The sequence below is a fragment of the Panulirus ornatus genome, chromosome 29, assembly GCF_036320965.1.
Source record: "Panulirus ornatus isolate Po-2019 chromosome 29, ASM3632096v1, whole genome shotgun sequence".
Classification (NCBI taxonomy): domain Eukaryota; kingdom Metazoa; phylum Arthropoda; class Malacostraca; order Decapoda; family Palinuridae; genus Panulirus; species Panulirus ornatus.
In genome coordinates, this window is record NC_092252.1 from 13,127,112 (window position 1) to 13,154,631 (window position 27,520).

Genomic DNA, 27,520 nt, shown 5'->3' on the forward strand with positions numbered 1-27,520 from the left:
GCAGGAGGTGGGGGGGAATGGGAAGGGAGGAGGACCCTTGGGGAGCGAGATTGTCTTGAACCATCGCTTGGAGGTGGTGACCGGGGAAATATAACGCTATTACTGCCACCTGCGACATTATCACCTCTATGTCTTTACACCGAAGGATTATCCTATTATCAAGTCACAGTGGCGCTTCGGGGCTCGCTGTGGTTACTCTGTGTACATATTTTTCTTTAATTTTTTCGTTTTTTTTTTTTTTTGTCTTCTGATTTCAACTTGTGAATATTTCATTAGTGATCTGGTTCGTGAGCACATGAGCGTGGCTCAGAACTACCAGCAATGTTAATACCAGTGCATTACGAGGGTTGGGAGGCTGGCCTCCTCTCGCACGACACACGACCTAGGTTGGATTAACCGGACGGGGCAGACACCCGAGGTAAGGTTCCTTGCCCTCCTGCAGTCTGCTAGTGTAGCAACAGGTAGGGAGGGAGGGAGGCGGGGTGGCAGCAGCTCGGGGGTGAGGGAAAGAGCAGGAGGAGGAGGAGGAGGAGGAGGAGCAGGTCCTGTGGTGTGGGGAGCGCCTGTGGCCACTTCCCACCACCCACACCACCACATTCATTACAGAGGACCGCGCATTCTCTCCTCTATCAAAGGGAATCTGCTCAAATTGCGGCACTCCTGTGATGATTTCCCTGGCCTCTTCAGCCCGGGCTGCAGGTGGTACTACACATCTCCCGCCCGCCCTGCGCAACACCACACCTGCCTTCAGATGCGCTACAAAACCAAGCAAAGTAGAGAACAACAGGAGAAAAATTCTGAGCACATCTCTGACGTAAGACCTGCAGAGACAGTCAGCTCACACATGAACATCAGCTTATCTGAAGTTATTACCTTGCAATGACCTTGAAATAATAATTTCACAGGTCAGGTCCTGGAATGTAGGAAAACAGGGGCTTCTCCTTGCCAAAACAGGAGACTTAATTAATCAGGTTTAACTCACCACCCACCTAAACAGCTGTTCGAAGCCTTCGAAGGATGGCTCACCGCTGTAGCGAAGTCTCCCACCACTTGGGACTGGAAGGCAGCCATCAAGCCAGGGAGTCGAGCTATACATAACCAATCATGATCGGGATTATATAACAACAACAACTAAACCTGAGGCGACTGATGAGCAAGATTTGAACCTCATGTCTACCAGTATACCTTTGGTATACGTCTTATTTACTAGCATACTTCTGGTCGACATACCAACGTAGATATACGTCCTGTTTACCACTATACCTCTGGTTATACATCTTGTTTACTGATGTAACTCTGGTATACGTCGTCTTTAGCAGTATACCTCTGGTATACCTATTCTTTATACGTCGTCCTCAGCAGTATACCTCTGGTATACGTCATGTTTACCTACGTTTGATTTGTCGTGAAGACACCCAACACCTTCACTGGATGTACTGCTTCAGGAAGGGCTTGTGTGTCCATACCTTGCCTCCTTCCGTCGCGAGCGCGCGCGCGCGCGTGCACAAACACACACACACACACACACAAACTTTTTTTTTTAATTTTCCAAAAGAAGAAACAGAGAAGGGGGCCAGGGGAGGATATTCCCTCAAAGGCCCAGTCCTCTGTTCTTAACGCTATCTCGCTAACGCGGGAAATGGCAAATAGTATGAAAGAAATAGAATATATATATATATATATATATATATATAGGGTGGGGGAGGGGGCGAAAATTTTGGGAGCCTTGAAAAATGTGTGGAAGTCGAGAACATTATCTCGGAAAGCAAAAATGGGTATGTTTGAAGGAATAGTGGTTCCAACAATGTTGTATGGTTGCGAGGCGTGGGCTATGGATAGAGTTGTGCGCAGGAGGATGGATGTGCTGGAAATGAGATGTTTGAGGACAATGTGTGGTGTGAGGTGGTTTGATCGAGTAAGTAACGTAAGGGTAAGAGAGATGTGTGGAAATAAAAAGAGCGTGGTTGAGAGAGCAGAAGAGGGTGTTTTGAAATGGTTTGGGCACATGGAGAGAATGAGTGAGGAAAGATTGACCAAGAGGATATATGTGTCGGAGGTGGAGGGAACGAGGAGAAGAGGGAGACCAAATTGGAGGTGGAAAGATGGAGTGAAAAAGATTTTGTGTGATCGGGGCCTGAACATGCAGGAGGGTGAAAGGAGGGCAAGGAATAGAGTGAATTGGAGCGATGTGGTATACAGGGGTTGACGTGCTGTCAGTGGATTGAATCAAGGCATGTGAAGCGTCTGGGGTAAACCATGGAAAGCTGTGTAGGTATGTATATTTGCGTGTGTGGACGTGTGTATGTGCGTGTGTATGGGGGTTGGGCCATTTCTTTCGTCTGTTTCCTCGCGCTACCTCGCAAACGCGGGAGACAGCGACAAAGTATAAAAAAAAAAAAAAAAAAAAAAATATATATATATATATATATATATATATATATATATATATATATATATATATATATATATATATATATATTCCTATGAGTCCACGGGGAAAATGAAACACGATAAGTTCCTAAGTGCACTTTCGTGTGATAATCACATCATCTGGGGAGACACAAGAGAGAAATATAATTCAGTTGATATACGACGAAGAGACGTAGCTAGGACGCCATTTGGTAAACATGTGATTGTCCAAGACAGAAAACGAGCGTATCATAAACTTATTACGTGGACAAGGTGTTTTGTTTACAAATTTTATCAACAATAGAGTTACCCAATTTATATAGACCATCACTAATATCATCATATTTCTTTGTGTATTTAATAACAAAAGATCAAATGATACTTCTCGTGGTAAATGAGCCAGAGTTAATAACCGAGATGTCATCACTCCAGTCAATCCAATGATCATAGTTTTTAACGTGATTAAACAAGGCATATATATATATATATATATATATATATATATATATATATATATATATATATATATATATATATATATATTCCATTTATCTCTAAATTGCCTCATACACGGAATCTAAACCAATAGAAATATAATCTGTGGCTTTGCATTTTCCTTTCACACTTCTGTGATATTTCTCCGTCAAGATTACAGTGTTTATACCTCTAAGTCATGTTCTCATTTTTTTCTTCTGTAGTTAATTTTAAACGAATCACGTGAACACTCACCTAGCTGGCAAGGATATGAAGCTATAATTAAAAAGCGCAATTCACCAACATAAAAACACAATTTCCATAAGCCCACACCTACGTAATATCAATTACAAATTCATGAATATTCGACAGTAATCCTGCAGATAAAAATCTTGATTCTGTGGATTGTGTACAGCGCCTACAACCTAATGGTTATTCAGCGCGCTTTTTAGCATGACAAGGACATCCAACAAATTAAAACTATTTACATTGAATTAGTCACTTGGCTTCCTATAAACAAAATCACCAATCAGTTTACATTTAACGTTATTGTCTCCAATTTTGTCCGGTGCTATTATTCCTTCCACTGTTATGATGAAATTCAAAAGCAGACTCTCAGATTTCGAGTACGTAAGTTAACCTCACAAGAAACTCTCGTGTTGCTGAATTCATATGTGTTGTCTGGCTCTTGTGACCGCCTAGGCTTCCTTCTAGCACTGCCAAGGACATCGCTGCATCGCCACCACTCAAGCGATAAGCAGCTGACCTTGAACTCTCAAGTCTGAACCCTGACCAACACTTCACTCTGAACCCAGGCCAATACTTCAGTCTCAATCCTGACCAACACTTGAGTATGAGTTTTATACCTTGACTGACACACACACACACACACACACACACACACACACACACACTTGCATCCCAGCTTTAACTAACACTTGCCCCTCAGCTTTAACATTTCCATCTCAACTTTAATAGTTGCACCTTAGCTTTAACACTTGCTTCTCAGCTTTAACACTTGCTCGTCAACTTTAACATTTCGCCCGTCACCATTAACACTTTCATCTAAGGCTGAACACTTACACCAAAGCTTTGACACCTGCGCCTCACCTTTAACACTTACATCTCAGCTTTAACAAAGAACAGCAGCTCGAAATAAGCTTGCCTACTCAGTTTAAACCCATCACTACAGCTGGTAACTGATCTTAACAAAGACTTTCAACTCTAACCAGAGCATTACTCACATTCAACTACCATCTAAGTCTTACTAACAATAGCAAAGGAAAGGTCGACGCCCGAACCAGTGGATGAAGCTCTCCTTATTCTTCAGGCAGCAGATCTTCAAACGATTAAACATTATGTGAAGCGAGCTGGGCGTGGTCGTCACCCTGTCATTTTCATGTACATAACGTAAATTTCACGAGACAGATTTAAAAGAGGGTCTGGACACGTGCGTAAATGTGAACTAAACTACCCAGTGTGTGTGTGTGTGTGTGTGTGTGTGTTCTGTGTGGTGGACTTAAGAGGTCTACAGGACGCCGACTGCAACAGCCTGACAGAGCAGACGAGCTGTTGGGAGGAAGGGGGTGTGAGTTTAGAAGACCCTCCAAACCATCGTAAATAACACCTACGGATAAGAATCACTTGGGAGGTTGGGGTGGGTGGGGGGAAGTTTCCAAATGTGGACAACATAAACATTCTCATCTCTACTTTCATGTAAATATCTCTTAAGATATTTTTCATGTTACGGCCATCGACACAATCAGATAAGATACCCGTCCTCTGCTGCATGCAACAATGGTTGCACTTGACGATAGAGTTTTTACACGGAGCGGCTCTCCAAGTTTAGCCCTATCAATATAGATTTTGCTCAGCAGCAACAAGTTATCAGTTTACTGTAGATACGTAATGGGAAGAATCTCACCCTGTGACCTCGCCTTAGTGGCGAAAAAAACAGGTCATCAGTTTACTGTAGATACGTAATGGGAAGAACCTCACCCTGTGATCTCGCCTTAGTGGCGAAATTTTTTTTAAAAAAACTATTTTGGAGACCATGAAAAACCTGCGCCAACGAGACGTCAAACGAATTCTGATTCTTCGTCAGTCATGTTTCATAACGGCGGTCTGGCTCGACGCCCGAGAGCACAACCATGCCAGTATAAACACAGTGGAGAGGCCACAAGACGTAACTACCTCAAGTCTGCCTCAGGGTAGTGCTGCTGGGGCGGGAAGAACCACACACACACACACACACACACACACACACACTGGCGTTGACAACGAAAGCACTTTCGTCTCTCCCTCCTTGCGGATAATCTTTCTACCTTGGAGAGTCAGGTCTACAAACACCTGCTAGGCTCTGTTTAATTTCTACGTACATCTGTTTTTCTCGCTTTGTTCCTTTCAACCGAGATGGCCTTTGTTTGTTTGGGGCAGATTTTGCATGTCACGTCGATTACTATATATATTCAAAACCTTAAGCATGACAGTACCACATCTGAGGATAGCACTTCGACCCTGGGGTGTAATGGCCTCAGTTAGCCTTTGACCCGATCCTTAAAGGTCACATGTAAAACGTCGCGCTCAAACGATTAATAAGAAATTACCATTGAAGGAAATTATGTCTAATTCTAACCTCGAATGTACGTCCCAGTTTAGTACACGTACCCACATTTATCACATTATCTTTAAATATAAGTGAAAGCAATTGTTAAATCAAACTCCGGCACGTAACTGCAGGCAAATTTACTGTATCCTGGATTAAATGTGGAAACACAAATTGCAGTTATGTTACAGTGACGGTCGTCTGGGTGTTTGGGCTTTACGCCTATCAACTGCCAGCAGACATCCTGAAGTTACAGCAAATGAATTGACTTAAAAAAAACCTTCATGTTATAATTCTAGGACTATACACGGTTCTTGGGGGTACCATGATAATCTAAAAAGTTTGAAAGGTTACATAGGAGATTAATTGGGCAGACACACACACACACACACACTGAGAAGGGTTTCCTATACAAATCCTCTTTGGCAAAAAAAAAAAAAAAAAAATCAGCTCAAATTTAGGATCTTCCATGTCAATGATCTCGGATCTTCCATCTATTCAAAGAGTTCTTAAATATCTCCAAACGCATCTAACTTAGTGTGTGGCGAGGGAGTCTTGAAGGTCAATTCCATCATCACCACATTAGCATGAGGGTAAACTTTCTATAAAAAGAAGCTTCCGACTTATATGTGCGAGAAAAAATAACTGGGTAACTACCTCAATTGGGAGGGGAGGACAAATATGCACAAGAGAATATTTATACATGATAATATAAGGCGTTTACTAAAAGTTCTACATGGTATTCTCGGCTGCTTGCTACTCGATCCATAACTCGTCTGATGTTTTGATACTTAACAAGACTCTGTCCCTGTATAATATTCATCACGTCCCTCTTTACGAAGAACTGCTCACTCACAGCGGTTCCAGAGTTAATAATACTTGGCACAGCTAATATCACTTCCCGAGAAATAAAATACGTTTTTAATCATATAATTACTCGACTCTGTTAATCAAATTTTCAGATGTAATTCTCTTTTATAAACAAACGCTTTTTCTTGACCTAATTAAATAGCTCTTCGCTAGAGTGTAACATAACTGCGACACTGAAGTATGCGCAGGGTGCCGCTCGCTATTTCTGCCTTCATCAAGTTGACCAGCAAGGCCCTGCACTCGCAGACACCTTGCAAAACCCATAAAAATTCTGGGCCTTCAATGCTGCTGTGTGCGGAGTTTAACTTCTCAACCCAAAAACATTTTTTTTTTTTCCAGACTATAACCACCACCAGTGCCTGAGCTAAAGCTTTATACAACTTTCTAATATTTTGGAAGAAAAATCGACACCATACGCATTCATGAGCATACACCAACGAACATATTTAAAGTAATTACAACTTGCTTCACGGTCAGAAACCAACCAAAAACTGACAAACATAAAATATCCAAACGAAATCCATCACATGAAAATACCCGACCCAGGGCATTCGAACGCGTACGACAACAGAGGGCTGCCAGAGTAACGGGCAGTGTTTCTCCTGCCAGCCGTACGACCAAAACAATGTCATACCTTACACTATGACACTTCATCAAAAATAACCTTCTAATTCATTACCTGAGCAGAAGACATCATATCATATTTTCTAACAGAAGAAACACAAATTCATAACTAGCACTTTCAGAGAGGAGATAAAACAATGTACTGGGCGAACTTCAACGACCTAAACTTACACTTAAATATACGCATGAAAAATATTTACTTCAATTATGAAACGCTCAGCTTCTGTGCTACGACGGGCTATATATTCAATCCGCTCTAACCATCACCTCACCCATTACTTTACGTCAGGTCCAACGAGTTTGGTTCTCTAATTCAGTTTTCCCGGTCTATAAATATAATGAACTTAAATACCAATTCTAGGCTATTTCTGAGCGTCTAATTCTTATGGTTCTGGTGGTGAATGAACACCCAATTCCGTCTCGGGCTGTGTCTAGTCCACGAGTTCCGTCTGGGTGGGTGACCAGTACAACGAGGGGCTCCGTCTCGTCAGCGAGTGGCAGACAACCAAAGAGAGAGTTCCGGTGCGGTGTTTACATACCCTTGCCTCCGACTTCCCTTGCCGTCTCAGAGCTGCTGTGGGTACGAGTCTTCTTCTGTAAACCATGAGTGAGGCAGAGCCTGTACTAAAAAGGCTACGGAGCCTCGAGTTCTTCCCATTATATGTCCAACCCTTCAACTGTTCACATAAGATCACCGGCCAAGATAACCTTCAAGCACTGTGATAACACGTACACACACACTCGTCGTTCAATGTAGTTCCTGTCCTTCATGCCGACAGTAAGTTTACATCCATGTTAGCGACATGCTAATCATTATCATCAATTTACAAAAGTCTGTGGCTAGAGTGACGTCGTTCAGCAACTAACTGCTAAGCAAGCAAGCAAATTTTGTGTTTGCTTGAGCTGTCTGCCAGAGTAAAAGGATAAACATTACTATTTATCTACTGATCACAATGTGGAGATAAGTAATGTTATGAATCATGGAGCCAGAAATGAAGCCGGCACTCGTGCCTTTAGCCATGAATACATGAACAAGATTTATAATCATTCCTCATTCCACAAAACGTTTATCATAATGGATGTGTGACGCTATATTTCTATACGTCAATGAAACTCATAATTCCAGGCTGTTTTAGCGTCCTGGACACGACTCGAGAACCGAACCCGGGGTTTAAGCTATCTAAGGAATGGAAGGTAAGAGCAACATGACCTCCATGAGGATCAGCATGACCGAGCCTCTTGGACTATAAAGCCCGACCTACGGACACGACCAACTGAGGGACAAGAATAACAACGTGCGGACCCCACCATTCACCTCAACGACAACACAGCCAACGCACGAACATGACAAACATATGGATAACATGACCAACGTACACAAACACACACATAACCATCACGAGGACGAGACTCCCGTGGTGTAGCGCTTCAGCGTTCCTGACCGTGACGCATTCACGGGCCTTCCCGGGTCGAGCGTATGGGTTCGAATCCCTGTTGCAGCAGTCGGTCCACTCAACTCTGCTGTTCATCCACCCCTTAGGGGTAAATCGATGATATGGGAGTACCCTAATGATAAGGGCCTCAGCTGCCCAAGCCGTCTCATCTATAAAAAAAAGGGGGGACAAATCTCTTGCCATTAGTAGTATTATACGCACATGACCAACGTCATCTAGTAGGTGTCAGCACCTACTGGTGATGGCTGAAAATTCCCGGTCACTAGAGCAAGCTTTTCCAGGTTAAGCAAATCTTCCTGTGGTAAAGTCTCTTGCCCTCTGGGAGACTACAATCTGCTTCACTTTCTAGAGACACTTGTGCTTGCTGTTGGGGTTTAGCATTATCTGTAATCGGCCGAGGCCACAAGAGTTGTTAGAGGTGGATTTCCCACCTTGTGTGTTTCAGTTTCAGATTCTGGCTCCTCATCCACCTTGGATGGCACAGACCCAACATGATACTAATAACAAAATACGGAAAGTTTACCATACCCAGAACCATCTAGAAGGTTGATCTCATGGTGATAACACAAGCAGCAGCAGCAGCTCAGGACTTAATAATCACACATTCCTCACTCGAAAAAGAAAGATAAAAACAGGCTGATATTTGCAACGTCTTGTTTAAAAGTTACAAGAAGACAGTCAACAGGTTGATCTATCTTGTCGTACTGCCACAAACGCACACATGATCGAGGCATACATAACAGGCCAACATCGGCCACTCCAAACTACGTGTTGTTATGGTAAAATTCCACGAATTCGACCTATCACATGAAAAGCACACATAAAGGCATAATATACCAACGTGCGCTGGCGAATGGTGCATGTCTCCGTCCATGTATATGTTAGATACCTTTGCGCTAAGATGCAATGTGAATCACAGGATGCATGAGTTACTGAATGTCTAGCACTCATACTAAGTGTAATGGGCTAAAACCTAGGCAGCATAGGCTACAGAAAAACAATGTAAAATAAAACTGTGCATTTGAACGCTATAGAATATATACATTTTATATATATATATATATATATATATATATATATATATATATATATATATATATATATATAAGGGAACAGAATCTTATATTCCATTCAACCATTGTATGGAGCTTGTCAAAAATGACCGTTCTGCTGTTTCATCAACACTCGCTGAAATAAAACGGATTTGTGGAAAAAAAAAAACCTTTGATGTCTAAAGAAGACAAAAAAAGGTCATGTCGCAAATTTGTCATCTGCTTTGTGTGCAGGATGAGGAAATATATTTTTTTTTTCTAGAATTTCATGAACACTGGCTGAAACGAGACAAAGCAAAGGCAAAAATTTATATATATATATATATATATATATATATATATATATATATATATATATATATATATATATATGCTGAAACCACAATTCTGATACATCTATAGTATGGAGCATGTAACCAGGAATTTTTTGTATTATATTTCACATGCACTAACTAAAATACGGCCAAGAATTGAAAAACAAAACAAAAAAACTCTTGGTGACCTTTGAGCGCCCAGAGAATGGCAAAAATGGCTTTATCACATATTCATCCTATACACTGTGTGGGATTTGCAGTAAAGTGCGTGTGCAGTAATTCGTCTTACAGACAGAAACAATACGAAATAGTAGCCTAAAATATAGATTTTAGGGTAGTTTGATCCTTTATCCAAAACGTCCTTTAAAAACCTAAATGAACGATAATGGAAAAGGTGTCTGATCGAAATGAACGTACGTACTAAGTCTGAGGTCAGTCGCCCCTAGATAGAACAACGGCGCAAAACCTTGTCCGTCGGGATGAAGAAACGTGTCAAGAGGTAACCTCTTCCTTAAACATGGACCGTCACACACACGATTGTTTACCAAATGGCGTCCTAGCTTCGTCTCTTCGATGTATATCAACTGACTGTTATATGTCTCCCTTGTGTCTCACCTGATGATGTGTTTATTACACGAAAGTGCACTTGGGAACTTATCGTGTTTCATTTTCCCCGTGGACTCATAGGAATATCTTGATCACGCGCAAAATTTTGATCCTATCCAATATATATATATATATATATATATATATATATATATATATATATATATATATATATAGCTATGAGTCCACGGGGAAAATGAAACACGAAAAGTCCCCAAGTGCACTTTCGTGTAATAATCACAACATCAGGGGAAACACAAGAGAGAAATATAACAGTCAGTTGATATACATCTTAGATACGAAGCTAGGACGCCATATATATATATATATATATATATATATATATATATATATATATATATAGGGAGAGCACCGCATGTAAACACGTGTGCATCATAAACAAATCACGTGCGCACCACATACAGAACATGAATCACCTGTAGACCATGAACAAACCGCACTGGCACCATATGCACCCATGCGGGCATCTGATCCAACCATGTGTGGGCAAGATACAACCATGTGGGCACCAGATACACCAAGTGGGCACCAGCTATAACTATGGGGGCACCGGATACACACCCTTGCTGCCATCCGCTAGAACAATATGGGCAAGAGATACAACAGCGTGGGCACCAGGTACAACCATGTGGGCACCGTGATGTGCCAGTGCAAGACGCACACACATCAGCATCACCTGCATACCCCTAATCCTAAACAGCTTTCTACGTTCCATTTCAATTCTGTGCAGACGTAAATGAAACAATATTTTCAATGAACTTGTGTAGCAAATGAAATGCTGGTGGTTCCTGGTCGGGACACATAGGGTGTCAAAGGAACGAACTACAAACTGGTGATCTTTCAGGTCTCTCTGCAAACATTTAACATACGATATATATATTCACCTCCCTCACCACACGTTCATCAACAGGTTGAACAGCCATGGCGACATCACATAACTTTGACGCATACCCACCTTCACCTGAACCCCACTCCACTCTCCTCCCGTTCTAAGTCAATCGATAAAAAAATACTCTTCACTGCATCTAGCTGCGTTCCTCCCACACCATACACATTCAGGGCACCTGTCACCCTATCATACACGTCCAGAAACGCCACGTACAAATCTTTTTCTTTTTCGAAGAATTTATGTTTTAAAATGACATCCTTTACCTTTCCTTAAGCTACAGTGTTCCTCCCCACGAGTGATGGATGATGTGTTTATACCTCTCTCTCTCTCTCTCATATATATATATATATATATATATATATATATATATATATATATATATATATATATATATATATATATATATATATATATATCACCTTCATTAAGTGAAGAATCAGAGCAGATCACGGACTCAGCAGTTGAAATCATCAACACATGCAACATGGAGGCCAGAGAGCCACTGCAACATTCACATCATGTGAGATTTCACACAGCGACTTGACTGGGTCACACGAAAACCAAGGTGCAGTTTTAATCAAATCCTTTCACCTCCACAGTAAAGTACGTGATGCACAGCAAGGGTTGACTGTGTACATACAGGTAACCCAACCCACGTCATCAACAACGTGCGAATGATTGCATCACTACGACTACCTTCCAAGTGTCCTGTTCCTCACCCACCTGGGCCAGGTGACGAAAAGTTTGCCCACCAATGCCCAAGGGTCGACGTATCGTCCTGCTCAAGCTTGTTCGGTCGTTCTCAGGAGGTTAAAGACCCTCTTCATGCGTGACGGGTCACTGGGTAAGGTCTCTCGTAAAGGCGGCTTCCTGGTGATTGTGACAGCCCCCGGCCGCCCGGTTACCGTCTCTTGTGGTGACACTTTCACTTACAACCTGGATAATATATATATATATATATATATATATATATATATATATATATATATATATATATATATAGATAGATAGATAGATAGATAGATAGATAGATATTCGCCATTTCCAACGTTAGCAAGGTAGCGTTCAAGAACAGATGACAAGAGCCTTGGAGGGAAGACTCCTCACTTGGCATCAACGGAATACAAATCTGTCGAGGAACTTCCCATGCCAAACGTCTCTCTTTTCCCTGCGACTGATGTAGTGCAGTCTTGGGAGCTGCACGAGCCCTCAGGAAGCCCGCTATATCTACTGGGCGGGACCACAGGTCATAAAGTGTAGCGATGTCGAGTGCGTCTTTAGGTTTGGCGAGTAGTGGGGCCACCTGAGCAATATGTGATCTGTGTCTTCCACCGTGCATGTAACATCCGGGGTATACAGGCTCCTGAGAAACTGTGAATCGGTGTATGTAGTAATACTGGGATGGGTAATACCCAGAACGTAGGAGAGTAAGCCAATCCTGGGATTCTAGCTCTTAAACAACTAGTCCATTTACATTTGTTTACATCACTTTCGGTCTAAGAAGTTCATCACTTAACATGTCTAACCTCTTGTTTGGTGCTGGTGGGGGTATTCTCATCCCCTTGCCTCGCTTGGTGTCTCCCATCCTTTGGCATCTTTAACTATATTCTTTGTTTCCCTCTCCTTCCCCTTGTCCATCGCCTCTGATGAACACCCTATCGAGTTCCACACTGCTTCTGCGTTAGCCTTTTCGCCCAAGTACCTCTGGGCTAGGTTACTCCTTATCGAATGTAACCATCACTAGTCGATCTTTTATGTCTCGATCATATTCACCAATACTTCTCCTTCCTTGAATTGCACAAACTGCGTCTGCTCTCACTTCCCCTAGCTGTCCACTCTTCCAACAGCTTCTGTCCTTTGTGATACGAGCATATCCTCTGGTTGATTATCCTCTAGGGTGTCCATCAGAGACTCTTCTTCACTATGGTGAGTCTACATCCTTTCACCTGATCTGAATCTTGTGTCCCTGCCCGCTGACTATAATCTTCAGCTCCCAAAGTTCCTCTCTTACCTACTGACACCTTTCCTGTTCATGTGTGTGACCACGTGTTCGGCTGCATGTGCGTGCGTTAATATTCATGCGTTTGCATATGCAGATGTCTCAGTGTGTATGTGTGTCTTTGTGTAGATATTTGCGCATGCGTGCGTGCGTGTGTGTGGTGTTTGCTGTACATTCATGCTTCCGGGTGGACTTGGGTCATTTGTGGTGAAGAAAATAAGCCAACACAGTAAAAAGAGAAAATTCTTCCCTGGAGCTACGACCGTAAAGCAACCAGACGGGCGCACATTTTCTGGAAGGCTGACACCCCCAGACTGGGAGAGGCAGAGGGTATTCTTGCGAGGGATCAGGTCAAGGACCAGACGACCATCATACCAAGGGCCGTCGTGCTTAAGGAGTCGCGCTTTCGTACCCAAGTGACGTGCCTTTGCGCTTAAGGGTCGTGCCGTCGTACTTCAGGGTCGTACTTACTTGATCATGGGTCGTATATGCAGAATGTATGATCTCCAACCTTTTACTGGACTTCAACAGGTGCCAAACCCTCTCCATCCAAATTCATCAAATTCCTTCGTTATGTTAGGCATATTTTACAAACGAGAATTCACTTACAAATATGTAAGTAATTTGCCAGCGTGTGGCTACCTGCGGTATGGCATGCGGAGCTGAGGCGGAGGACAAAGCAGGCTATATCGACTCAACTCACCACATACAATGACCCTTACATGCCAGGGGGGCCACGCCTTTCCCTCCAACTGAACGAGGCGACCGTGCAGGTGTCGCTGCTAACACCTCGACCACGACAATCCCAACCTTGATGTACGAAAGTCTGGCCTGTGAACGTACTCCTTTTGGGACAGGTCAAAGGTGAAGCCATCATCATATCCAGGGACCCCTATCATACCTTCGTGGCCTGGGGTCGCGCCGCCCTCGGGGGTCGTATCGTAGTCTTCAGGGGTAGTAGCGTCGTGGTCAGGGGGGTGTGGGTCGTAGTCGGGGTTGGTACGGTCGTGGTCGTAGCGAGGTGCTCCTGGGGGGGTCACCGACCGTGGTTCAGCGAGTGGGTGGTGTTGACAGGGGTTCCATGGTGACGACACACACACACACACACACACACACCGTCATTAGCTTTTACTTCCCCACGTAATAGTTTTTCCTCGAGTGGTCTGAAGTGCAGTGTCTTGTCGTATGATCACTACATAAGTCCTGTGTTCACTGCAAGACGCGTCACGAACTTGCAAGCTGTCGCGTCGTAAGCTCACCATCTGGAGCGTCGTATGTTCACCATCTGCAGCGTCGCATGTTCACCATCTGCCGTGTCGTAAGCTCGCCATCTGGAGCGTCGTATGTTCACCATCTGCCGTGTCGTAAGCTCACCATCTGGAGCGTCTTATGTTCACCATCTACCGTGTCGTAAGCTTACCATCTGTTGCGTCGTATGTTAACCATCTACCGTGTCGTAAACTCACCATCTGTCGCGTTGACTGTTCACCATCTGCCGTGTTGTCGGCTCACCATCTGTCGCGCTGTATGTCCACTATCTTTTGTGTCGTATGCTGACCATCCGCCGCGTCGTAAGCTCACCATCTGTCACGTCGTACGTCCACCTACTTTTGTGTCGTATGTCCATCATCTTCAGCGTCGTATGCTCTCCTGTCGTGTCGTATGCTCACCGCGTCGAACGCTCGCAAAACCTAACGAGGGCGTTCCCTAACACTACCAGCACCAACAACTGCCGTAATGGTCGACTTCAGGAGACTGAGCTTGTGGCTTCCCGACCAAACGGTTCATCTACACACACACACACACACACACACGTATAACCCTGCCAACACGTCTGCTGCAGCAACAGAACGGTCGACGATATAACAAACGCACAGCTACATTCCTTGTGCTGCGACGTGATGAACGTAAATAAGCGACCGGCTATGCGTCGCGCGCGAGACGTGGTAATCGCGATTATATTTCAGTCGACTGGATGTATACACTCTCAAATCAGATATATATATAAAAGTACGTGGGGAATAAAATGTAATCTATCTCTGCCGTGGATGGCAGTTAAATTACGTATGTCCTCTGTAATGGGGTAATTAGAGGTTACCACTGTTAGGGCAAACTGCTCCGTGAACATGACGATGCTACGCTTGGCTATGACAGCGTTAATCTTCCACCAGATCATCGTCAAAGTCTAGATCAAACGTCTTATCATCGGACCTAAGGGCCCTACCACCATGCTGTCATGGGGTTCTAGTGCCACAAGTGACAATCCCTGGTAGATAGATATACAAGGGTTCTGGTAACGCAAGTGACAACCCATGGTAGATATATAAGGGTTCTAGTACCACAAGTGACAACCCCTGGTACATATACAAGGGTTCTGGTACCACAAGTGACATTCCCTGGTACATATACAAGGGTTCTAATACCACAAGTGACAATCCCTGGTACATATACAAGGGTTCTAGTACCACGAGTGATAATCCCTGGTACATATACAAGGGTTCTAGTACCACAAGTGACAACCCCTCGAAGATATACAGATATCTATTACCCGTAAGTGTTTACAGCAACAACAACTTGTACACCTTAAACACAAGGAAATCTCTATTTCAAGGGAATAAAATACATTATTAGGACAAATTTGCAATATAATGGCTAAAGATAAGACATTCAAATAACCACATCATCCTCATCGGAAGGTTCACGCAATATGAAAGTGTCACAACAACAAAACAAAAAGAGAAATTTCGGTAAACATGGCCACGTACCTAAGTTTTACAATATCTTTTACAAACGCTTACTAATTCTCCGGTGAATTAAGTACATAATCCTCTGCAGATAACGTAAGCACAATTCACACACGCAAAAAACATACCACCTACAAAAAAACCATCCGAGTTTCTGCTGGTACCTAACATTCGTAGTACAATGTTTGTCGATCCAACAAACCCCGAGACATGTCAATCACACCAGACCTTCCTAACTGTCTATCTTGTCTCCTTTTATCTCCAGCGACGTCTCAACGACGCTTTAACTCTGTGATGGTGGTTTCTTCACACATCAGCAGCGAACCAAGGAGATGCGCCTCCTGATATCGTTGTTACAACTCGGCGGATTCCATCGATAACTGTTCCCTGGCGTGTGGGTGGTCAGCCGGGGAGGCCTCCGACTCTGCTTATTCATTTTTCTCTTACTCCCTCTGCGGTGATGCAAAAATGTACGAGAACTACAAAAAGTTGATAAAAATTTTTTACATGATGTACGAATGGAGATACCAAAATGTGTACAAACAAACACTGGTAACGATAAAACTACGGTATGGAAAATCATACCAAATGAAAGGATGTTGGAGCAGTTTAGCCTTCCAGTCGATAAGCTACCGCCTACAGTACATCCTACCTACCCACACACGACCGTGAAGCTAGCACAATGATCTACACGCGCTCAGACCATTCCATGGGAAAACAATGAGGTATACAAATTCTTGCGGGTCGCAAGCACCCGTCCTTCATATACACCTTGTGGTTTGACATACAAAGCAAATATTGTGTGCACGTTCCTAAGATACTCCCAGATGTCTTCAACAATGAATAAAACATGGATGGCATGCGCACCAGTTTCTACCAATGCCTTTACAGGGATGATCTCTCTGGTTGTATCATCCCTATTATTGTTTACATTATTTTCCCCGCTCTTCCATCCTCGCAACAATTTCATATTTACTTTGTTTCTTTTCATCACTTGCACGATAACAATATCGCTCCAGGGGTCATCACTGGGGTATTCTGGTAAACTCGGGGGCTGCCTATCCTGGCCACACACACCTTGCAAACATATACCAAATGCGTGTCGTAGAAGGCGACTAAAAGGGGAGGGAACGGGGGCTGGAAATCCTCCCCTCTCGTTTTTTTTTTTTTTAATTTTCCAAAAGAAGGAACAGAGGGGGCCAGGTGAGGATATTCCAAAAAAGGCCCAGTCCTCTGTTCTTAACGCTACCTCGCTAACGCGGGAAATGGCGAATAGTTTAAAAGAAAGAAAAAAGATATATATATATATATATATATATATATATATATATATATATATATATATATATATTATCCCTGGGGATAGGGGAGAAAGAATACTTCCCACGTATTCCCTGCGTGTCGTAGAAGGCGACTAAAAGGGGAGGGAGCGGGGGGCTGGAAATCCTCCCCTCTCGTTTTTTTTTTAATTTTCCAAAAGAAGGAACAGAGAATTGGGCCAGGTGAGGGTATTCCCTCAAGGCCCAGTCCTCTGTTCTTAACGCTACCTCGCTAATGCGGGAAATGGCGAATAGTTTGAAAGAAGAAAGAAAGATATATATATATATATATAATTTCTCGCATTAGCGAAGTAGCGTTCAAGAACAGACGACAGAGCCCAAGATGGAAAGTTCCTCACTTGGCCCTCTTCTCTGTTCCTTATTCAGAGAAGAAAAACGCGAGAGGAGTATTTCCAGTCTCCCGCTCCCACCCCTTTTAGTCGCCTTTCACAACACGCAGTGAATATATGAGAAGATTCTTTCGCTAACGCGGGAAATGCCGAATATATATATATATATATATATATATATATATATATATATATATATATATATATATATATATATATATATATATCCCTGGGGATAGGGGAGAAAGAATACTTCCCACGTATTCCCTGCGTGTCGTAGAAGGCGACTAAAAGGGAAGGATATATATATATATATATATATATATATATATATATATATATATATATATATATATATATATATATATATCCTTCAGACAAAATCGAACCGCCACCCCGCCCAAAAGAGATCGAAGCAGTTTATGCAGTGATGTACGGGTAGTGAGTTTTACGTAATGACAGCATTTGTCAGTATATCTAAAACACACACGTGTGTGTGGTGTGTGTGTGTGTGTGTGTGTGTGTGAGAGTGTGGGTGGATGGTGGTGACTCGTGCATATCTCCCAGGCAAGACCATTTTCTTCCTCTACATCTTGTGTCACTGACCCACCAGCGGCGCCATTTCTATCTTGTACCTTGCTTCTGGTTGCCCGTTATCTGCGTTTCTCTCCCTCTCCCTCTCCTCACAACCTCCCTACATCCGGAGCGATCTATTAACTTCCATGACCTCCCCCATGTGTGGCTCACACCTACCACCTTCTCCTCTCTATAAACTCCACCACCACCATTTTCTCCGATAGTTAACCATCTACGTTCTAACAACAGCCACTTAAACTAACCATGATGCACGAGCATATACAGTCATGACGGTCACTAGCCTCACCACCCCTCCTCTGCAGTCAACTTCATAAAACTGACTTTTGAATCATCTTTCGTGATTCTTGATAAAAGTCTTGGATTTTCCCTCCCTCAAAACTCTTGACTCACCATTTCACGCGACCAACCCTCTACTAAGAATACAACACAACCATGCTAACGACTGCAACACTCCTCCAGGAGCTTCTCACATCCCTGGACGTGTATAAAGCATCGTCCCTCTCGCTCATATCCTGGTCAATTGTCTCGGGTTCCTGTGCTGCCGTCATAGTAGGGACTCGCTTATAATATCCTCTCTCCAGTCAGTCAGTCCCTCACAGCATTCATCACCATTCAATCACCATTGAAGCAATAGTCTCTCTCTCTCTCTCTCTCTCTCTCTCTCTCTCTCTCTCTCTCTCTCTCTCTCTCTCTCTCTCTCTCTCTCTCTCTCTCTCCTGCAAGTCGCGTGCGCACCATTCTCTTACCATCCAACTTCTGCTGCCCCAACCCATCACTACCATGTGAAGGGTAGGAGGTCACGGAAAGAATAATACAAAAAAAAAACCCACAGATAAGACATATACACAAGCTACTGACGGGGTCTCCATCCAGTTAAGGCACACGGACCTTGTTGTAATGCCATGGGAATGGGATAGAACCCCACTATGGAAGGAGATCGGAAGCTTTCACATTAAAGATCAGTATCCACCCCCACCCCAACCCCACAAGCGTAGTCTTTAAAATGATGGAATAGATACTCACAGAGGAAATGGAAAGGATAAACTACTCAAGTAATAGGCGACATGTGTTTACAGATGACGGGACTGTGTTCTCGGAACCCACGAAAGGTATACAACCCCATGAAGGCATGCGACTCAGTCCCACACACACACACAGGCTGTTGTTAAGAGCTGTGGATTCTTAAGCAGGCACAAGAGGGGGGCAACTTCGGTGAATCGAGAAATATCGGAATGAAAGGAGTCAGCAGATGTCGGATATCAGAGAAGCCTTTTCTAAGCGGGTTCTGGGAACTAGTGGCATGACGCAAGGTTCGCTCTTAAGGGCGCCGTTATTCCAGGTCTATGTTGATCACTTAACCGAAAAAGACGACGATCAAGTATGAGGGAGGCAAAAAAAAAAAAAAAAAAAAAGAAGTTTCCACATACTGCTGAAGTAACAAGGAGGAGTGACCAGAATTGCATCAAGACCTGTTCAGATTCATGGTTGACGTACTTCAACCTGAGCAGCTGCATTAAAGCAATGAAGGGAACTTCAACATGGTTATACTCTGGCATGATACAACAAGCCACATAAATCTGTGTGTGTGTGTGTGTGTGTGTGTGTGTGTGTGTGTGTGTGTGTGTGTGTTGGGCCATATGGGAGGACGACACACTACCCAACATATCACCACATGACCGCCTTCAACCACCATTTGTTCAGAGGGCAAACTTACTCAACTCGGTCGTGATAACAATAATAGTGCACTGAATAAGAACGTTCGATGCACAATTTACAACTTGCATCCGATCTAAATAAACGTACGACCCCGGTGTGACCACCACACGTTGAGGATAGAGATGTAACGCAGAGGGTCCAGGGGAGGTGGGGAGCACCAAACACGGAGCCACATATAATGAAGGCGACTCACAGGGAGAGGTTGGAAGCAATAAAGTCGCCCAACACGGCTGACACAAGAACGAGGGGGAAACATGATTGTGACATTAACGTTTCTTAATCAGACTATAACAAGACACCACGCAAAAAGAAGAACAGACGATGAAATACTTCGCCAGCAACACAGCAGGGGGGCGACTTAGAGAGACAGGCTAGGTGACGAAGCTGTGTGTGTTGATCTATGCCAAAGTTCAAAACGCTGTGTGATACGGAAAGGTTCAAGACGTGGGGTTCCAGTAAGTGCAGAGCTCCCGTATTAAAAGAATACGTTATCACCAACTCAATATCTGCACAAGGTAAGCAATATCCACGACCATCCAACGTATCTTACGATTATTCAATCAATCAATTTCCGCTCCAGATGATGCGTATAATAATTTACTGAAATAAAAAAAAATCCGGTCTTTAATTATCATGACCTAACACAATATGCTACAGATGAATATCATTAATCATCTAATATTCTCCGATTGTTTTTTTTTATGACCTTTATGACACGAACGAAACCTGCCCTACTCATCTTGCCCATCTCGATTAAAAGGAAAATAAAGAAAAAAGAAATAAAAAAAATAAAAAATAATAATAATAATAATAATAATAATAATAATAATTACAAGGGCTCCTCAGATGTTTGTAGATAATAATAATAATAACAAGGAGGTGTCGTCGGTTAACCCTGTGTGGCTGGTGTCCACAAGCAGCCAGACGCGTGCCATAGGACAAGCCTTGGTGGTGAGGACATGGTGGAATTTAATAAAGGAACACACCATTGGGTTCCTGCGAGACTGCGGTAGAGGAAGAGGTATCAAGTTCAATTCAGTGTGGTGAGAGCAGAAAAAGCGGATGCTGAATTCGAGATTGTCTACCTTACAGACAGGAAGAACGAAATAACTAGATCTAGAAGCCGTGTCAGAAGCGGTTGGGTGGGTCATAACCGCTTAATAACGGTCAAGGGTCCTGGGAACCAAACAGCCCTCCTCGACTGGCGGCGCTGACTGGACTCGGCAACGGAAAAACATTAATTTCGTAGACTCTCAGGACTTTTAATTACATAATAAGGAAAACATGAGAGTAAAGAGTTGTGCGAATGGCATATTGTCCAGTGTTCAACATGATATGGGAGGCTGCGAGTTTATGTAGTGAATGCCAGCAACCTGTGTAGGTGAACCAGAGAGAGAAACAAAAAAATAGCAGCCTGGGCCAGAGAGGGGAACGTGACAAACACGGCAGCGTTGGCTCACTGCGTCGCATCACTAACCCGCCTGGTACCGGGCCGGTGGCTCCCTGCCACCTCTGTGCCATGCTTAAGCAATTCTCGACGATGAACTTAAATTGGTAAATCATCGAACTATGACAACTCACGGCAGCAAATCCCACAACTTTATCTCTTACGTATGGCCTAATGCCGGTGTGTGGGAACTGTCTGTAGAGCAATGGGCGGGTGGGTGAGCCAAGGAACGACCCGCATCGCTGACTCCACCTTTGTTCGGTCCGACGCCGCTTGGTGGCGGCTACGTGCCCGACGCTGCTGCATTGGTCAGGTCTTCTCTCTCCTGGAAGCTGGCGATTCCTTATGGAAGTCTGATTTACAGCTGGACACCACTGACTTCATGAAGCAGGGCGGTACAACCGCTGGGTACGATGGTCTAGGCTTTGACCCTAAATCCAGACCGTCGAACCCAGGTCCCGTCCCGCTCACTCGCCATACCAAACGCTGTCGTCATGGAGTTAAGAGTTCCCCGCGAGTTCTCTGAACTGACTGACCCAGTGCAAGCAGTGGGTGATCGCTGTATATTTCTCATCTGGCAATTTCTCCAACCATATAACATGACGTTAGTGTGCATATTTCTGGGGAATAAAGCGACTCTCGAGTGCCATATGGTATTTCATCTCTCGTTCACAGTTCTCAGAATCCTCATAGCAGGGAAATAAAGTGACTATAGACAGTATCATATACTCTTTGTGAGAGTTCTCAGAATCCTCCCTACTGGGAAGTAAAGTGAATTAAGTGCCATATGGTCTTTCATCTCTCATTGTGACACAGTCCTTTGAGTCCTTCTCACCTACTGTCCTGCCACACACACACACACGTGTTTGTGTTCCTTGAGGCGTCACAAGATAGCCGATGCTCATCCTATACATATTCCCTTAAAGTCGAAATACAAACAGGAAACTACCACATGGAAAGTGAAAGATCTAAAAGGCAAAATTCTACGGAAGAACTTCAAAAGCTCTTTAACAAATAACTTCAGGTATCATGCGCTGTGTTTTTGGAAACAGCTACACATCTCATGAACCAGCTGCCCCAAATACAGAGAACCTATAATAAATTACTAATTCAGGCACTGAACTCTTATTCATAATACTAATACAGAGTGGTAAATGTGATGGTACATATCAATGTCTACCTACTATCATACTTATCAATGTCTATCAACTCTCATTCAACAAATCTAAACAATTCACAACAAAACAAACAACCCCCCCCCCCTCCACATCCTCCTCTCCCCTAAGGTGATGAAACTAGAAATCGGTATCGAAGTGTTCAGCAGAAACTTTCTTACTTACACAGTAAATTTCTAACATAAATAACGTCCTTATTTACGGATTGTAGCCACGAGTAATCCCCAGGACTACCGTTAGTAACCCAGTTCTATAGCTATATATATTCCTATGAGTCCACGGGGAAAATGAAACATAAGTTCCTAAGTGCACTTTCGTGTAATAATCACATTATCAGGGGAGATACAAGAAATATAACAATCAGTTAACATACAACGAATAGACGGAGCGTCCTAGCCTCATGGGAATATACTTGATCACGCGCAAAATTGTGATCCTTTCCAATATATATATATATATATATATATATATATATATATATATATATATATATATATATATATATATATATATATATATATAAATATATATATATATATATATAAATATATATATATATATATATATATATATATATATATATATATATATATATATATATATATATATATATATAATCATGGAGTTTGTGAAGACAAATGCACTAACCTAAAGACAGCTCGTTATAAATTATTTTTTTGAAGTTCCAGCGGTGACTTACGTCACTGGTGTGGGCTCAAAGCAGAGCAAAATCAGCGGCGTAAACTCGAATCACGTCTAAGTATCAGTATGATGCGCTGAAAACATAATCATCAAAACACAGCAAACTACCAGAGATGTGGGATCAAACCATATTATTATATCTGGCGTGATCTTAAAACACGATTTAGTCAGTGTTACGGACATAACCAGGATTCAGTGGCGTGGGATTGAAACGGCCATTTATGTGGTGTCGGCTCAAAACAGCAAAGTATCAGAGATATGGGATCGAGGCGTATTACAGTACCAGGGATGTGGGTTCAAAACACAGAAAAGTACCAGGTGTGGGCCTAAGACATGGGCTCCAGGTGACAGCAAAGCTATCAAGTAGTGCAATTTCACAACGTCCTGTGATATCAGGGGAATGAACTTCAACATACGGCGAGGGAAAAAGATATCACGAGGTAACTGCTCACACTATCGGCAGAATGTCAATAAGCACAAGTTCAGAACACGACAAAATATCGGTGATACAGCTTCAAGACCCATCGTAAATGGAAGCCATTCAAAAAAAAAAAACGTCGGCGGTGTTGGCTACCAACATGAAAAATCCTTCACCGGTGAAGGTTTGCGTCACACCAAGAGTCTGCTGTAGTGGACGACCACGACATGGCTAAACTGCTCACAACACGACACACCCCCGGTGATGTGGGCTAATGTGACACGACTGTCTGCCACTGCCAGCCTCCGTCAGGGCCGTCCTTAACCATATGGTACAATGCGGAGCTAGTAACACTGACGGACTGGCCTTATGGGTCAACATTATTCAGCCTGTCATTAAGCTTACATTACTGGAAGAAAGAGAGAAGCACGGCAACCTGACTTGTGCCGTAAGAATACGGAAACGATATATGATTAGACCGTAACCTGACAACACCAACAACATGTCCGAGCTGTGTCTTCAGCAATCATTCAAACACGTCGACAAAGGCAAAACACAGCAAATGGGGACGTAAATAAGTGAACATCACCGTAGACGGCTGGTGTCTACATCTCTCAGCAATACGAGAACTGTGTAAAAATACTCCAAGGAATGTGTCGTAAAATCACGCGAAAGATGAAACTAAGTGACGTCAGAAGCTAACTAACACCGTGAGATGTGTCGTCAGGTCACACCATCACGAGAACGTTAGCAGTGTTAAGATGATGATAATGGAAGAGCAGATGACAGTGCTGTAAGGTCACACGGAAGGGAAAAAGATACGGATGGTGTAAAGGTGACATAAGGTTAGAGACGAGTGACGTAAGCATAACACTCACCTCGGAGACGGAAGCAAAAGCTCACATCGGGATTACTGATGACGTTGCTGCCCCACTGTGTTACGACAACTCCTGACACCCAAAAACTGTGTCTGACTCTTAAGAAATATGTGAAAAATCAGTGGTACATCCAGCAACAAGTGCAAAATTAATCACAGGAGAGGAGGTGGCTGTGATGTAAGCTCGCCCTTACAGATAATACGGAAGTGGAATACTGCTCATGAGAAGCTGGGAGGAGGCAAGAGTAGGAGGAAGACAAGTTGTCAAGGTAAGATAACGAGGTGCCGTACCTGAGAGACTGCAACACTCCCTAGATAATAATCCTCCAGCGGTGTGGCTGCGGCAGCAAGCAAGACGTACTGTGTAGCCAGCCGACCGCCTCCTCCTCCTGCCTGGGGACCCACACTGTCTTGAGGGCAGGACACAGCGCTGTGCTGCCAGCCCGCACCACCTCACCCTTACACCATGCTCACGGCCACACCACACCTGTTACCAGACCGTAGTAACGATGATGTCATGCTGCCAAGGTTAAGGTCAGTCGAGGTTACTATTTGAACTACCACGCATCACTCCAGTTGTTTTCTATTAGCACTTATTTATACGTTTATGGAAGAAAAATTACTTGCGATCCTAAAAGTTCAATGTTTTTGCGAGTCAAGATAATACCATCAAATCATTCACAGATCATAAAGTTTCTCACTTCTCCAACATATAAAATATGTATATATAAACATAATACAGCTGCGTCTCACGCTGTGGCTGTGCCGTGCCTATTACAGCGAAGAGCAGCAGCAAGTGAGCAGGTAGCAGCCCCACCGGCAGCAGCCCTGAGTGTTCAACGGCAGATTCACAACAGTAAGAAGACCAGCAGAAACGGCGGCCGCGAAAGGAGAGCGAGGCAGACGCAGCCTTCCTCAGCGACCGTCGAACACCGACTGAAGCCGCGGTGAGAGTCCCCCGGCGAGTTAGCTGGTCCGGGCCAAGCAGGCTTCCCTCGCGTGTGTCCATATGCAGAACTTTTACGACGCCTGTGGAGGTTATTGTCCCCGGCTCTCTGTCTGCCATGAATCCTATGGATTTACTGTATTTGTTGAAAGATGCCCCTGTGGGTGGGAGCGCTAGTAAATGCATGCGGGAGGAGGACTGGTGGTCGGCAGGGAAGGACCCACCTGGGTGGCAGGGCCGAGGCTGCTAGCCGCCGGGACCCGGGCCGCCACCACCACCATCCACACCCAAGTTCATTTGACTTTTTTCTTTTTCGTCTGGCGCTTTACTTAATACCAACCACTTTTCTCGTCTTTTACCGAAGTAAAATACGTCCGATTACTTGTCATACTTTAATATAGGTTTTCCATAACCGTTCATAAAACAACTTTCAAATAAACATGTACACACTGCCCGTATGTACTTGTTTCTAAGACTTTCAGCGAGGATTGAACTAGATCGTACAAACTTTAGCCGGCCAGTATACACACGCACAATGAAGCTGCCATGAGGAAACATACATGAGCGTATGGCCAAGTGTTGGCGTCCGTTACCCCAGCCGATACGGGTCTGTCATTGGCCATTGCGTATTTCAATTTGGGTGGAAGGCATGGTGGCCCTTGTCGCGACCTTCAGACGCTAAGTGTGCTCATGACCTTGAAGGCGCCGTGCTGTGTGCTGAAAACTTAAAAGGCGACCTTGGGGGCGCTGTGCTCCGTGCTCAAGATTTCGATGCAAAACCTTTCGGCCCATTAGAGCCACCAAGATGTTAAGGTTAAGACGCCAGGGACACCTTTGAGACGTCATGTTGCCGAGTGAGGACAAAAAAGCAACCTTGGGACAATGAGTTCTGCGTTCAGGATTCTGTGGTGGCCTTAGGCCGTTGTGTTAAATATTGTGGCGACCTTGTGACGCTCTTATGTATGCTTTAAGACACTTGGGTGTAGCCTTGAGAAGTCGCTGCGAGCTCAAAATACGAGACAGACGTCAAGCAGCAGTAATGTGCGTTCATGAAATGGCAGGGGACAAACTTGGAGTTGTCATGTGTGTAAATAACCCGAGCTAAGTGTGGTGTAAAGTCACGAGACATAACACTTGAAATTTTGTGTGAGCACTCTGTGTGATCTTACGACTCGGCAATTACTAGTTTAAGCTTTTAAAACACTGCAGTCTAACTTGTCCTTTCACATCTGCCTCGCGTCATATACGTAAGAAAATATATTTCAAAGGGAGAAAATATCACTGTTGGGTGGATTAAGGGCAGTAATGTCGTGTGTCCTGCATGCAAGACCATGGAAAAGTTTGGTAATGAGGGATTCAAGAGAGTTCGAACCAGCACATTAATACCTTAAACAGTGGATTATATATTTCAAGATGGAATTATGGGGTTCAACTCTGATAAACACATAGAAACGACAGGTTACGTTTCCCAAGGTTCTATTTTCGAATCCAGTAGTGGTATTCGATTATTACTTTTAGAGGCAAGTGAGAAATTCAGGAAATGCTCTATTCGGAAATGGTAAACAACAACGCGTAAATGAAGAAAACCTTAGGTGAGGAATCAAAGCCAATCACTGGATGCTATACTACAAGGAAAAAAAAAGAGAAAGTTTAAACTGAAACAGTAGGTACTGCCTTCCTTCGATAACGAGAGGGGAAACGTTTAACACATTCACATGCAGAAGCTGGGTACTCTACCGGGAATATGGGTGACACTTCCTCGATGGCGAGAAACTCCCTTGGTGTTAGGGAACGAAGAACGCATATCGGGGAAGCCTTTTCGATAAGGGTTGAAGGGGTCACCAGCGTCGTGCCTCAGGGTTTAGTCCTTAGAACCGTTGCTCTTCTTGATCTATGGAAATGACTAGCCAGA

The 27,520-nt window shown here is 43.6% G+C and overlaps 1 protein-coding gene across 14 annotated transcripts in view; it reads right to left on the bottom strand.

The window, feature by feature from the left end:
• The window catches only part of Oatp74D (Organic anion transporting polypeptide 74D), a 494,863-nt gene that overhangs the window by 167,713 nt on the left and 299,630 nt on the right, over positions 1–27,520 (bottom strand). The window contains exon 1 of one of the 14 annotated variants that reach the window (XM_071679237.1): positions 24,954–25,599. The exons of 12 other annotated variants lie outside the window; for them this stretch is intronic. The gene's annotated coding sequence lies outside the window, so the exon portion shown is untranslated. Of the gene's footprint in view, positions 1–24,953; positions 25,600–27,520 lie in introns of those variants that run through there. One more of the 14 variants, XM_071679233.1, reaches the window with a different exon arrangement.